This window comes from Oreochromis niloticus, linkage group LG14 (genome assembly GCF_001858045.2).
Source record: "Oreochromis niloticus isolate F11D_XX linkage group LG14, O_niloticus_UMD_NMBU, whole genome shotgun sequence".
In the NCBI taxonomy this organism is placed as follows: domain Eukaryota; kingdom Metazoa; phylum Chordata; class Actinopteri; order Cichliformes; family Cichlidae; genus Oreochromis; species Oreochromis niloticus.
Window position 1 is genome coordinate 6,947,668 of NC_031979.2, and position 16,099 is coordinate 6,963,766.

The 16,099-nt window shown below is 39.7% G+C and overlaps 1 long non-coding RNA gene across 1 annotated transcript; it reads right to left on the minus strand.

Annotated features, from left to right (window-relative positions):
* Window positions 1–8,914: 8,914 nt before the first annotated feature.
* On the minus strand, window positions 8,915–13,222 carry LOC109205049 (uncharacterized). The gene is made up of 3 exons (XR_002064514.2): window positions 13,171–13,222; window positions 11,698–11,732; window positions 8,915–9,772 (listed from the first exon to the last, which is right to left on the minus strand). It is a non-coding gene; the product is annotated as an uncharacterized LOC109205049 (long non-coding RNA).
* Window positions 13,223–16,099: the final 2,877 nt, after the last annotated feature.

The following is a 16,099-nucleotide window of genomic DNA, read 5'->3' on the forward strand; positions in this document are numbered from 1 at the left end:
GGCGGAAGAATACTAGCGCACTCGGAGACAAATGTGTACTTTTCAAGGGGGCTCATGTGAACCTTCCAACCAAAATAGGCCCGGCCAAATGGGGATCACCAGACATTGGATTTGACACTGAACACAACAGGCTTTCTCACGGATGGCTGTAAATGCTCAGACATCTGCATTGGTGTGTATTAATACCCCCCGCTGGCCCCCCGCTACTGTAACAAACTCACTTTTGTTTAACAACCTCTCCGATGAAGAGAACAAGCCTTAAAGCGTTTCTGGACAAACAGCACGCCGGCCCAGCCGCTCCGAAAACCTCTGCAACCCATCCGGCCTGCTTACATACACAGGGCCCCTTCTGTGTATGTGTGCGTGTGTATATGTGTGTGTTTGTGGACCACATGCATTCATACATTATGTTCATGTTCACTTATAGTGTTGTTTCTGTGTGTGCGAGTGTGTGTGTGTGTGTTTTCATGCAGCCTGAGGGTATTAACCCTAATTATAACATTCTTCTGATTAATCGTGTCTGCTCGCGCGCCTCGGAGGGGTGGCACTGTGTGCAGCTCATGCAGCAGGACCACACACTCTATAAATAAAGTCTGAGTCAATAACAACGTTAAGGATCACTCATAGTCTTGTCAGCTCTATTTGCCAACACACTGAGACCCACACACACACAACCATACACACATATTCTGGAAAAGTGCAAGCAGCGGTGGTCTAATCACCTGCGGCGCGCACCAACACTACTGCGGGTACACACAGATGCGCGTGCATGTGTGTAGCCACATTTGGACTCTCTCTCACATACACACACTGTTTGCTTTCTTAATCAGTGCGTACCATTAAAGATGAAGACAAATCACACCTGCACAGTTCCTAAACTAAGACATTACTTTTATTAATGAACTGCTGCCCCCTGCTCTGAAAAGGCTATTATTTCTTTAATACACCCCAGAGTGTAGTTACATGGAACTATTTTAATGACATTTCATACTGCCAGATAATGATACATTTTTGGACGGGTCTTTTTTGCTCAACACAAGCTGCCGTATTCAAAGAAATCCAAATGAAATAACCTGATTTTTCCCCTCAAATTATTATTTTTTCCTTCTTCTTTTTAATGCTCCTTTCTTTTCCACAGCATGGAACTGGTTAGTGCTGCAAGTGTATTTATCGTACCACAGACATATTTTATGATTATCTTATTGTTCTCACTGACTCCTGGTCAGGATTGTTTTCTCTTGGTTGCAGCACAGTTATCTATAGTACTAAAATCTTTTCTATTGCTGTCCTTCAGATAAAACGTTTTATTAAACCCAATCACACACACACTCTCTCTTTCGTTGTTACTCATAGAGACCCACAAACTCAGGCAAACACTCGCAGCGTTGTATCACCATGTGATCCAGTAACTCAGATCTGAGACAACCCCCCCGGGTTAAAGAATTTGTTTTTTACCTCAGTGTTGTGATCTAACATGACCTCCAGATCATGCCAGCAGCTGCTTCTGTCATTCTCACTATGTTAAGTGTGTGTGTGTGTGTGTGTGTTGGTGTGTGGACACTTTCTGATTGTCTCTACCATGTGTTTCGTGGTTCTTGAGTAACTTTTAAAGGATCATATAGTCAAAGAGAAAGCTGCTGGCACACTAGCTCAGTGGTTAGCACAGAGGGGTTTTGGTTTGAATGTGATCACCAGCTGGCTGGTGTTAGCATGGTCTCCCTCTGTCTGTGTGGGTTTAGTCCAGATGTACTGAGGCCAGTTTCACACAGATAGACTTTGACTATGGCTTAGGTAAAACAAACAGTCAGACTTTCGATAGATGTATAAATTAATCAGTGGCACAAGGCAGATTAACCAATGAATTCTGGGTAAATGAAGACTTTGTTTACCCTGCCAAAAAAGTGCCTTCTGGAAGAATTCATCAGTTACTATAAGACACCACTAGAAAAAAATCAGTCAATTCAAGTATAATGATAATACTCTTGCAGCTTATCTGTTCTCTAACTCCTCTTAGGCACGCTGATTTGTTGATCAGTCTGAACGTAACTTCCTATGTAAACTGTCTATGGTACCAGGATCATATATACAACATCTATATAACTTCTGGGAATTATATTTACAACACTCAAATCCTTACAAGTTACATATTTTATATGTATCTGATCTCAGAATGAATGGCATGTTATATAACGTGTACGCTATAGACGTTGCCTGTATTATGTGTATGTTGCTGTTTGTAAATAACATTTTTAGTGCAGTGTATCACTGAATTGTGTCATCATGCATATCTGTAAATAAATGTTCAGAACACAATTGAGCTTGAAAACAACAAGAGCAATACATGTATGTTTTATTAAAAGTGCAAGACCCAATGCCTTGAAAAAATAATAAGAATTGCTAGTAATAATAATAAAAAATGAAATTAATAGTAATATTTGTGAGGAAGGGGGAAGCACCAGTTAACAACGCAGTTCATTAGTGCTGGGAACAAGTCCTGATATCTGCCGCAGACAGTAACCTTCTCTGTCTCCCTCTGATATTTGTCAAAAACAGGCAGTGTAGACTTTGTACACATTGTTTTATCTAGACATTGAGAGTTCCTTTAGCTACAACAATCTCAGCCAGTCTTTTACCGTAACGATTTAATGTTTTTGCTTTTTCAAGTGGTAACTGAACTAAGCACACTGGCACTTGTATTTTGTCTGAAACATCAATGAAACTCTTGCTTAGCAAACATATGAGCAGCTGTCAGTAACGTTAGACCTTCAGCTTCCTTTATAAGTGATTGTGACAAGGCAAACAAACACATTTTGACATTGATTAACAGTTTCTTGGTGGGGCTTTTATTTGTGAATTGTTTGATATTTTCCTTTATTGATTACGTTGTCAGTCGCTAGCTGACCATACAGCTATGGCTGATTTAGACTAGAGTGAAACTTTGTAGAGTCTATGATGTAGCCTATGCAAGTGGACAGCATTTATATTTATGCTGGTGCATTACCTTTAAGTTAAATGTGTGGTCGTGTCCCGGTGTGCACGTCAGGTTATGGTTTGTGGTTATGTTGTACCTACAGTATAGATTTCCCGTAGAAGCATATCTCCCCTGTGAAGAGTTTTATAATGCTGATGTTAAGCAGCAGAGAGGCAATTTTTGCATTTATTTGATAGTGACAGCAAAGGAGTGAGAGACAGAGGGGAAAAACATGTGGCTGGGTCGCACTCGAACCCGGGCCACTGAAAATCAATACTGGATGCCTGTAGTTGAAAACAGTCATGATTCTGTTGTGGAAATCACTGCATGGGCTCAGGAACACTTAGATAAATCACTGTCTGTAAACAAAGTTCACTATTTTCATCCACAAATGCTCTATCATGCAAAAATGAAGCCAGCATGATCCAGAAACACCATTTTTGGAGTCCATTTTGAATGAGTTGTTGAGCTTATTTAAAATTTTTATTGAGCCAGATGTGCCATCCAGGATGACTTTTTCAAGGTAGGCCTTGCGTATTTCAGCAAGACAGGAGTAAACTGCATGCTGCATCTATTATAACAGCATGTGTGAGCAGAGTGCAGTTGCTGAATTGGCCTGCTTGCAGTTAACAATTAAAAGGAGGACCCTGGAATATTGAGCAGCTACTATGCTATACCTGAAAACAGTGGAACAACATTCCTCTTCCAACAGTCTACTCACTTCCCAGACATTTATGGACTGTTGTTAAAATACGAGGAAATGCTACACAGTGGTAAACATGATTCTGTCCCAACTTTTTTAAGACATGTCACTGCTGTTAAATTCAGTTGTTTTTCCCTTCTCTTCTATGTTGTTTTGTGAATAAAATATGTTTTAGGAGATTTGCAAATCATTGCTTTCTGTTTTTATTTACATTCTACACCAGCGGGTCCCTAACCTTTTTTTGGAAATTCAATATGATAAATTTCATCAGTAAAGCCTTTCTGTATTCTTGGCAGTTTCACTAAAAGGGCTTCAATCTATTTGTACTATAAACCATAGATGTTTATAATATTTGTACAATATAAATATTATATTTGAAAGGAAACACTCAGAATCCAGACTAGAGTTAGCCAAAATATGAATTACACCACAGATTAGGTTAGGTGCAGTGGACTAACAGGAATTACAAACTGACATTAAATCTACGTGAAAGGTTGTAAATTGTTATAAATTCCAGAAATCAGGAAAAATCAGGTATCTTAAATTCTCTAATTAGATCATTCTTAACTTCTATTCAGATTTTGTTCATATGTAAACTCGTTAAAACCTGTTATCAACCCTGTCCTGTCTGAACACCAGGTGAAAAGAAGTATTTTGGGGTGTATACCCCAGCTCGCCATGCAACCTGTACACACACTTAACCCCTGACACTCCCCAGCGTTCACACACTCTGTCATCACAGGTTTTGACTGTTGCTGACCTGAGCGCTAACACATGCTGGGGACAACTTAACCTATGAACCTCCGGATGGAAAAACACATCGACACAGGAGAAGGAAGGCATCTGAGAAGGAGGAGGAGGAGGAGATGACGGGAATAGGAGGATGAAAGATCACTGTGTGTGCAGATTATGATTTATCAAATGTTGTCTCCACCCCCTTTTTTTAGCATCCTTGTTCCTATCTAATGTATCTACTTAATCTTGCCTGGCTATCTTGGGCTCACTGTATGACTGCAGGACTTAGGAGCACTTTTCAAAACTCAAGAGTTGAAAAGAAAAGAAAGCCATAAACAGCAGTTTTAACACTTGAAAAAGCTGACATGATGGTACAAATTTTATCTCCTTGGTTTGTCTCATTTCCTATGCAAAATATCCAAAACATCTGAAATTGTGCATCTGTTGGTTTGGTTTGTTGAGTACTTGCAACTACAATCATTGCACAGTGACATCTTATTTGGTGATTTAACTAATTTTCTATAATTATTACTTTTTTAAGTCAGAATGTTCTTTGATTTTTCAGCAAAACACAAAGCGCCAGCGTTGGAAAACATGTATAAGCCTCTGTTAAACAATCCACTCTGTTTCCTTCATCTTTATCAGTTGACTATTGGTTTTCTTAATGGCTGACTTTGTTAACGAAACTGTTCAAAGTCAGAATCCCTAGTTTAACAATTGCTAGTTATTTTAGTCACAGATGGTAAAAGTTAAACCAATCGTGGCTTATGTTAAACACACCCTCTGTTACATGCACCACATGTTCGAAAGCGCCATTAGGGTTGTGCTGATGGACGGTGAACTCGGGGGAAGGTCAGAGTGAGCCAGTAACTTGACAGTCAAGGTGATATTTAGCTTGTTTCCTTTCAAATGTTTTTAATTATACTAGCTTCATATTAAATCTCATCTCCCTTGCTATGGTGTTATTGCAGAATTTCTGCATTATGATGACACCTGTCACCCGTCTAGCTTCTTTAAAACGAATGTGCATGTGGCAAAGAGATCCATCATCACCTCAAGATAAGAGAAAACAGAAGGAGGACGCTTCTCTCTGAGAAAAATTGGACCACTACCATTTTTACTGTGCCCATCCAAGCTGGGCGAGTGTTCCTCTACTGTTCATTCATATATATGTGTTCTTACACCAACTTAGAAACCTTGCAGGCTGCCTGCTGTTTAACTTCTAACTCTTAGGAAATAGCATAGAACAGAATAGCTCTTTATTGTCATTGTACATGTACAACAAAATTATGGAGCCTTTCACCTGCCAAATGCCAATAAGCTAACCCACTTATCGCTAATCCTACTTGAAGTTTAAGAAAAATAATGTACAGTTGCCTTTAAGAGCTTTTGTAGCTTTAAGCTGCTGTTGGTATAAACCATGTTAATGAGTGGGTAGAGAATAAACCCAAAAGGGCATATAAAACCCAAATAAAAGAGGTTAAAGGATAGAGATGAGAAGACTTTAAGAGTCTATAAAAACTGTATACACTGTTTCAATAGTTTGCCACTGTTTCTATGAGCTGGCATGACTGCATTGCAGTAGTGGGAAAGTTTGCCTTCAGGGCTCTCCGCCAGAAAGGCTTGCTTGCAATCACGAGTTTCATAGGGTTTAGGCACCAAAGCTACTTGGAGGAGTTTAGAAAAATGGCTTTGGTTAGGGTTAAAGTAGACCCTTTAGCAAAGTTAACTACATGTCAGGCCGCCTTGAAGCCAAATTCCCTTTGCCCATGTGCCCCATTTGGTTAATAACTGCTGTTTAATACAGAGGATGAAACTATAAACCTTTAACAGCTACTTTTTAAGACAACAGCTGGTGAGTGTTGGTCACCCAAATGACCCGTTCTGTGTGCAGCATCACCTACTACAGCAGCCAAGAGACTGTTTTGATAGTGAGGGAGAACAGCAAAAAGTGGGACTGTACTGACCCGTTTATAGAATCACATACTGAGATAGAAATTATGTTGGGCAAAGAGAGAGTGGACGGTTGTGTGTCAGTGGAAGCTAGGTGCAGTATGTGCGCTGTAGCTTACATGTGTTTCTCTGTAAAAGCAAAAGACAACTGGCAGACACAAATCAAAGAGGAAGAGCTAGGGGAATGAAGTCAGGCAGGAATTTCTAGGAAATGACGGCTAGCAAAACAAGATCAACGTGACTGCATCAATAATAGTGCTGTTCTAGTCTTTAGCTATGCACTACCGCTGCTTTTAGGGCCTTGCTTTGCCCAGAGAAAATGTCACATGTCTTCTGTGTGTGTGTGTGTGTGTGTGTGTGTGTGTGTGTAATGGCTTGGATGAAGAAGCTGTTGGAAACTGGGCAGTAACATGAAGATCTATTCTGTGTCAGAAGGAGTGTTAATATCATGATATAATAACATGCCACAAACTATATTAGTGAAGCTAGATAATGTTATTTAGCACTTGTTGGAAGCACAAACACTCAAGCTCTAAAACACTAGAAGTTAATATGGGCTCTCTGGCAGGACTTATTTCTGTCTAATCTCTCTTGACAGTCATCTGGACTACAAGGAAGACATCTGTGTAGGCAAACCCTGTCCTCATGTGGACTTTCTTATTTTACTCATCTTAAAAGCTGTTCATCATTTTTTTCGAATGCACTTCTCACTGACAATAGCCTTTCCTTACCCGTTTGCAAGTTGTTAGGTCAATCCTGAGGAAAAAGAAAATATCTAGGAAAACTGATGGAAGAAAATTAAAATAATGGCATAAAAACTATGTTGGAGAAAGAAAAACTTTTGTCTTGCTAGAGTCTTGAGATTAGCCTTTTCACCGTTGCCCTCTTGGTTTAGAAAAACAAAAAGATATGACACGTGATATGACAAGGAGGTGGTGGTCTGAGTGTTAAACCACTTGGTCATTACTTTACAATTTGTCAATAACAAGTTGATACTGTGATTGAAACTGTATTTTGGCAAATGGACTGACTGAGACCCTGAAATCATCAGTAAAGTGTTATCAGAGGTCAACCATCTATCACTGTCTGGTGGCCTTTAGGTAGAATGTAGATTAAAAGGACTTCTGCATGGGCTTAATCTTTCCAACCTGGATGCTACGTACATGTTTTATCCTATCAATAGATGGTACTCTAAAGTCAGCATGCTAAAAATGATGATAAACCGAGCAGCAGACTAGCTTAGCCTAACATAAAAACTGAAAAAAGCATTACTTTTTAAAGTTCTTCTTTACAGTATATAAGCTCTGTTACATGAGAAATTCCTATTGTTTCATTTTGGTTTCAAAATAAAAAAATTAGAATACTTTGAACAAATTTCATAACAAGTTTTAAAATAAGTCTTTTGTGTGTGTGTGTTTTAAAAAAAAATCTTTTTAGAGTTTGTTTGCAAAAACATAAAAATAGTATATTTCTAAAAACTAGTTACAACATTTTGTGTAAATCAGCTGAATGGATGAAATTATTTTCCATCTGCCACACATATTGGTACATTTTGTTTTGGGTTATTTTCTTCTTCTTTTATATGTCTAGAGTTGTCACAACACTAGAATTTCAAACTTACGGCACCAATACCCAGGGAAATACTTGATGCTCATTAGCACTTTTGATGACATACTGGTATCTGAGTAATATTTTAAGATTCTCTCAGGTAGTGCAAAAGGAAAACCCAAAAAGAGACAGTAGCACTGTGCCTCTGGTGACCTGGCACCATATTGTTTTTGGTAAGGTAGGCTGATGCTGTTTCTGTCTGTTGCTGGTAGACTTTTCTCACTTTTAATCTGGGTAGTTGAGAAATGCAACACTTTTTAGAGACAAATAATTGTGTTCTCCTATCAAAATAACATTGTCTATTAACGTTACAGATGGGCAGGACTCATGAAGTTCCCTAGCTCGAGCACATTAACATTATTATTTTAATATTATCCACAGCTGCCAGCCACAACCCTACTGACAACTTCACAGACAGCTAATGTGGCTACTGGGTAATTGCTATAAGCTAAAAGCTGTGTTGGCAGCAGACCGTACAAACTGGATAGGGAACCAACTTTGACAGGGGCGTTTGGCTCAAGTCGCTTTTCACTCACATAATTACAACCATACATGCATAGTACTCACAACACTCACAGTTATAAAAGTGCAAAAATATGTGTCTTAGATTGCAGAGGCAAAGCAAGCAAGACACCTTTTGTAGGTGCAGAGGTAGGTCAGTGAACCAGAGGTGGGAAGTACTGAAGTACAAATACTTCATCACTGTAGTTAAGTAGAATTTTCAGGTATCTTAGGTACTTTAATTGAGTATTTTTTTTCTCACAACTTTTTACTTTTACTCCCTACATGTTTAAACAGATATCTCTACTTTGCAGCAATCCTATTCTATTACTAATAACCAGGATATGTGGCACAAAAAGAGATGAAAGAGGAAAAAACTGTGTGACTAGTGTAATGAACACACGGCAGACCTATCCACACATTCATGCTTTTCAGCATCTTGCTTTTATTCACGGGTTGCTGTTCACACGCGCCTGAAGCTTTCCAGTTGCCAGCTGAACATACATGCCAACAACAACACAATCTCAGGACCCAGTACAGATTTTAAAGCCAGCGAGGCGCGACTGCAGATCCCACGAGCAGGAGAGAGAATCAGCCTCATCCTTCGGCATCCACAGCCCATGGCCCAGCGGCAGGGACGTGTTGATTCAGGGGGCCGCCCGCGGATCCACCGGCGGCGGTGATGAGGTGTGTCTGGGGGCCACCTGTGTGTCAACCAGCAGCGGTGCAGCAGTCGCGGCTGTGACTCCCAGGTGGTTTGGCAGTGGAGGTGAGGCTGGTCTGGCCAGCACGCCGAGTTAGGCTTGGCAGGACCCTCGTGCCCCTCGAGTTCTGTCTCCGGCTGATGAGGTCCCTCGTGCGCCTCGTCCTCCACCTACGGCTGGTGAGGTGAGTGAGCTGGTGGTGGGCCCAGCGGTTGCTCAGAGGCCCTCCTCCGGGGAGCAGGAATGGGCGAAGGCCCCTGCCGGGCACCAGCCAGTCCACCCGAGGAGTGGAGACGGGTGCAGAGGCAGACTGCGTCCTGGCTGGCCTCACCCTGGGGGCTGCCATGGGCGCCGGACCAGTCTGGACCGCAGTTCCCATGCAGTCGAGGGTCGCGGGTGGGAATGGCGGCAGCGTAGGTCAGGAACTGACCCGAGCTGCCAGACTCATGATCAGCTGCACCTGGCGCTCAGATTGGTCGTGCAGTTCTTCCCACTGGCAGCGAGACATGGCTGCCTGCTCCAGCTGCGTGGCCGCCAGCTGGTGATGATGCTTAGATCCACTGACCGAATTCCACCTTCATACAAACTTCATACTATCTAGAAAAAAGACAGCATAAACAGGTACTGCCACTGTAGAGGAAGGAAATCACCCACGACAACTCACGAAACATCTGCCCACATCTTGTTTAATTCAGCTGTGTACATCCACAAAGAGCAGCAGGTCAGCTGATCACAGCCTGTACATTTAGAAAGTCTGCTGGCGCTCTCAATAAACATTATTGTGAGTTGTGAATCTTTTCCTTACGCTGAGCCAATAAAACTGATTTTATAGTTCCCCCCACCTCCTGAATCCCACTTTCACCTCTTCCCTGCTCATTTCCCTGTTTAGAAGCAGAGTCACCCTCTACAATGTAGGCAACAGAAAATAGGGCTTTTTAAAAATTTCCGTTTTTTCTCTGCTCATTTTTTGCCTAACTGATTCAAGCTTAGTACCTTTATTAGAATTAAAATTTAGACTAAAATAAAGTCAGTATTCCTATTTACTAATATTATTTTATTACTACATTAATAAAAATAGATGGTAGAATTGTCCTTCAAGGAGCTCCTTTTTACTTTCTTACTTCAGAACCAGTACTTTTTCACTTTTACTTGAGTAAAGAAGTTGAATCCATACTTCACCATTTACTGGAGTATTCTTTTTCACTTGCATCTGTACTTCTACTTAAGTACATAATGTCTGTATTTTTGCCACCTCAGCAGTCAACTCACCGCACATTAGGACGGTTAACTTATATTCTCAGCACTTTTGGATTTGTTTTTGGAACTTGACCTCGTTTTTGTTTCAAAGAGACATAAGCAGTACTGCCCAAAGTGTGACCTGCGCAGCTCCGTCTGCTCAGCATCTTCCTCGGTCATGATGGTTACCACGACTGCTGCAGAAGCACCAAACTACTGTGAACCAAATAATTAAATTGAGCTGGCACTAGGCAATAAGCTAATTAAGATATGAGTGTCTAAGTTTTTTCATTACCAAATTATATAAATAAGTGTACTTTGTATGTTGTATTACTACTTACACATTTATAGAATATAGTTTTACAAAATTAAAGCCTGATTGTCCCAAAAAGGTGTCAGTATTGTATTCTTGTCATCAGTTGATGAGAGAGGCTCCTTCTGTTCACTTGTCTGCTCCCTACACCCTCATACATAGCTGTAGGTCTCTTGCTGGGCTCCACCTTGCCAAGTAGTCTGAAAGATGTCCTGGCTCATAAAAATCCCAACTACACTTGTAAACATCGCTTGTGCTAAACCGTGTAGTAATCTGGTTGCCATAGCAAACAAAGCCATGCAGTAAGCCAGACTGAAGTGCCGTCTGACAACACGATGCTCACAGCAGGTGAGCAAATACAGTTATGAAGAAAAAGTAGAACATTTTAAAAGCACAGAGGGACTCTTATTTAGTGGCTTGGCAGATGCAAGGCAAGAATCTGCACACAGGACAGAAACACGGAAAATTCTTCCTGTTAACCATAAGACAGTAAACTGCACCTATTGTCTTGTCTCTTACTACTGAGTACTGTCTTAGGATACCTGTAGAAAAACTAAATTAAGTATGCGGCCTTAACAAGAGAAAAACCCGTGGCCACTGCACACATTTTCTAAGGACATTTTCCCTTCGTAAAACTAACAGCCATGACCCGCTCAATACGAAGAGGAAACTGTAAACCTTTAACAGTCACATCATAAGCCAAAAAGGGAATTCTGTCCAGTTACAGAGGCAAGTGCAAGGGTGGTTTCAATTTTCTCTTGAAGATGTGTGATGGACATTAGGCCTGTCACAACTGCAGGTTTTCACAACATCCTTACCATGGTGAAAATCCTTCACAGTAGCAGCAGTTTTGTGACATGCATATGCATTAGGAAAATAATAGAATGAGCTTAATTTGTCTCTTGCCCTATGTAGTCTAAGTTACCTGAATATACTAACCCCCCCCCAAAAATAAAATAAAAATTAAACTTACCCGAGTATATAAGGGAAATCTCAGCAGAGTCAAACCTGTGAAAACAAGAAAGAGGAAGTTATTCAGCTCTAAAGGTCTAAAAAGATTATTTTCTTTTCTTTGTGGGGTAAAATAATGCATAATTATTTTATAATGCATGATAAAAAAAATTTCTTCTTCTTATTTTTTTCCTTCGTTTTTCTTTTTCATAGAATTTCATTAGGTTGACTGACATATTCTCTCTTTGTATGTCTTTTTGATTATTTTAGATTTTTATATATATATATATATATATATATATATATATATTACATTGTATTATTTATTATTTCAGTTATTTAAGTATTTATATATTCACCTTTTGCCCTTTTAGCTTACATCCTTTCTTTAGAGGAGGGGGTGAGTCTCAGCTAAAGCTCCCTGCCCAGGTGGAGTGTCGTATATGGCGACAGGAACCAAACCCCTGTTGCCAAATCACTGGAGCCAGAATCGTGGCAACAGGATACCAATTTTCCCTTATCCAAGTCTAAATTCCGATTCTTCTTCCCAGTCCCAAATCAGTAAACAAAGAAAAAGAACATTCTAACACACATTAAAAACTGTTGGCATGCTTTTCTCCTAAGAAAATTCAGTTTTGCCCTTCTCTAAAATATAAGATTAGGGTAAAGTTAACAACTATGATGGCTTAGACCTCAGAGGGTTAACTGATACTGAAAGGGTAACCAGATGTACTGATAAAGAAGATACAAGGCCTAACATCTGCTATCCGTACAGGGTCAGCTGAAGAAAAACTAGTGGAAGCAGGTGACGGAGAGTTAATGTGTACTGTATGAGAAAATTCATATCTACTGTGGTTTAACCCTCAGAGACTCTTTGGCAAGAGTGGTAAGGAAAAAATCCCTTTTAACGGGAAGAAATGGGTGGGAAATCATACTCCTGTTTAGCCTTTCTCCAACATATAGCATCACCTATGATGACTTACACCTCAGGGAACTGTGCTGTCCACTGAACATGCCCTTGCATGTTTTTAATTCTACCAAATGTTTACATGTGGATTTCTAATATTCACTGAATATAAACATTTTACCTTTTAAATATCACAACTAAGATTATCATAGTTAAAAACATTCAAGGGGGCAAACTAAAAAAAGTGCATTCTGTTTTTAATGACATTTCACACAGTGTACTACCTTTTTTCAGAAGTGGGGTGGTAAATATGCTCCATTTAAGCACTTAAAATGTGCATTTGATCTTCTTAATTAGTTCTAGATTGCCTGCAGCCACTGGCAAACCAGTAGAGTATGTGGAGCATTTGAAGTTGATACCACTACACTTGCATCATTGTAATGTTATGAGACAAGTCCATGTGACTCATCTGAGACATACAACAAAGCTCTTATGTGAAGCTGAAATCAGGTTTTCTAATGCAGTGCATTATGGGTATTAATAGAAAATATTAGGAACAGGAGAAAAATTTGTAGGGTGTTTACCCACCTTAATACTTTAAGTATCAAAACTCAACTCATGACTTCAGCCATTAGTTGACCTGGAATGACATGACAATTGATCTAATTACACCGAGCTCATAAGAAAATAGAGCAGTTTATTTAATATAACATTGTAGCATGTTGAATTTAAAAAAAGAGCTTTTTTAAATTTGAAAAGAGTTGTTTAATTTCAGTTTAATATTAAATTTGCCTTAAAGTAAATCAGTAACTTGACTTGTTCATAGAATGTCAGCAATTATGAACCCTGATAAAGTACTGCATGCATATGTTTTATATCTCAACCTCAAATTCATAAGAACACTACCAGGCAAGTGACCAGGAAATCATGACACTAAACTGCAGTCAAAATAATGCAAAAATCTGTCCTGGGGTGTTTGGTTAACAGCAGACAATTTTTTACTATATGTAGTAAAGCTATATGCAGAGGTAATGCATCTCCCTGTGCAGCATGTTAGAGGTCATATGTTACCATACTGCCACATCAGCAGAGGATATGAATCCAATCCAGCCGTCAGTATCCATTCATAATTCATGCAATTTCTTTGCCTTTTGTCTTTTCATAGGCTCTGTGGTCTTGTGATGTGATTGACAGGGGAGTTCCTATGAGTGCATATCTGAGACTACGAGTGCCTCATGGCTCTGGATTGTGCAACAGAATCGCCCGCGAACTACACAGTCCATACCGTGAGGTTTGGCCAGCAGTCTGAGGACAAACTAGCAATCTTGCATTTGTGGTTATGTCATGTTGACGAGTGTGAAAGCTGAAAAGACAAGAGAAAGAGAGCGAGCGATTAAGATGCAGGGTGAATTAAGAAAGGGAGAAAGAAAAAACAACACAGAGAGGAAAGTTGGCTGTAATTTGCACACTCGTTCTTCCATAAGGGCGTTGTACAATGGTTTTATGACATGGAGGTAAAACTGGAAAACCTTGAGGGCAAGCAAAGGAGAGGAAAAGGCAAAGGTGGCTGTGCGTTGGAACTCCCAGGTCAAGAACAAGCGGGGATTTCGTAAAGCAGATGGACAGAAGCAGATGTAAATGTTGGCCAACACTTTTTTTTTGAAGGATTCTACTTACTCAAAGAAATATTGGATCTCTGCAGAGTTTGTCTGTCAGTGGGAGAGCAGTGGGAGCTGGGAGGTATGCAGAATATTTTTTTTTGCAAAACGGTGGAAGTGGGATAGCAGCTGAAGCTGTCCATTGCCCATGAATCAGGCTGAGGCACCGTGAAGAAGTGGCCCTCACTGGAGCCAGATGGGCCCTTGGCTCGATGCTGGACAGGATGAAGGAACACACAAACACACACAGCGAGCAGGATAGGAACAAACGGCCCCTTGTGCTCGCTGCAGATACTGATGCAGAAAAGTAGGCTAAAGTGCCCATGTATACAGGGTTTTATATAATCGATTCATAGCCACATATGCATATATATGCAAGTAATTACTAAATTGTATAGAACTGCCACGAAACTGCTAAAAAGCAGAAATAAACAGTGTGTTCAAAAATACATAAAAACATTAGCTACACAAATCAATACTAGTTTTCTGATAAAAAATGTATTCTGGTAACAGCGGTTTTATTTTATCCAGCTAATGCAAATAGCATCAGTTAACTAACTTGTGTGATTTTGATAGAAACAAAGATTTAAATCAAAACACAATTTCAAGTAACAGATAACTCTTTTATTATTTCCATTCCATCTTTGAATTTGAAGATATTGAAAGAAAGGCAAACGTATGTGAAGTGTTTTCATGAACACTGAAGTTTGTAAGGTTAGCGAAACTGTGCTAGCTTACATTAAATGACATGCTGTGTCGTGGCTAGCTACAAAACTATGGTTAGCCTATTATAAACACTTGTGTAGAGAAGATGTAGGGTTAAATTACAAATGACAGAGAGATTAAAAAGAGTTTCTGATCCTATTCATAATATGAAGTTATTATCACGCCATTGTGTAATTTGGATAATGTGAAAAAAAAAAACTGAATGAAAGAAAATGGATGGATGGTTAGCTGACTGTCCACACTGAAATCCTAATGGGCAGACACAGCAGAGTGGTTTTTACACTATCAGAACAGAAACACTGTCTAGAATGGCCTTTTAAAAATGTAGCTTAAGGCTTGCTACACATGCTACACATGCTACACAAGTGCTTATACAGGCTGTAGAGTCCTCAAATGGCAACCGAATCGCTATTCAAAAAACGAGGGACAGAGCATTACACCATGTAGGCAAGAGTCTCATCCAGTGCAGTGGAGGCTTGGACCCAGAAACAGTTGCTATATTCTCACGTATCAAATTGATAATCTATGTATTTCTATGTGCACCATATGCTGTTCCTGCTAAACGCTTCTAGCAGAGAGCCATAAAGTTATAGCTAACATGCATGACTTTAAGTAGTCATTTTTTAAGCAGAGATTTTACTCAACCAGACACACAATTACTGAAAAGAAACAAACTTCAAGTGGAGTTAAAAAAAATCCACATTCAATTAAATTTAAAAGGCGGGGTAAGCATAACAAAGACAAATGAGGGAGCAGACAGCTGTAAGTAGAGAAGATCCTCTGCCCTCAGATCATTTCAGCAGGTCACTCTTTCAATGGGGCCTGAAAAGTGTACGTTTGCTACAATGAATGGTTTCCTAAAGCCCATCAGCTCTCTCTGGCTGACTTAACTTAGACAGACAGTGACTGAGCTCAACCCAATTTATAGGCCACAGAAGAGATGGGTCGAGGATAAAAAGCCACAGTTTTGCGACTAAGATCATTATTCAGTTTTATGTGATGGATTTCCCTTAAGTCTTTTCTTAACATAAAAAAGGCCAGAATTTAAATATTCATTAAAGAATTTACATTGATTTTTATTCTGTACCAAAAAATGGGTTAAGAGTGAAAACTTCCATAGTTTAAACACAAGT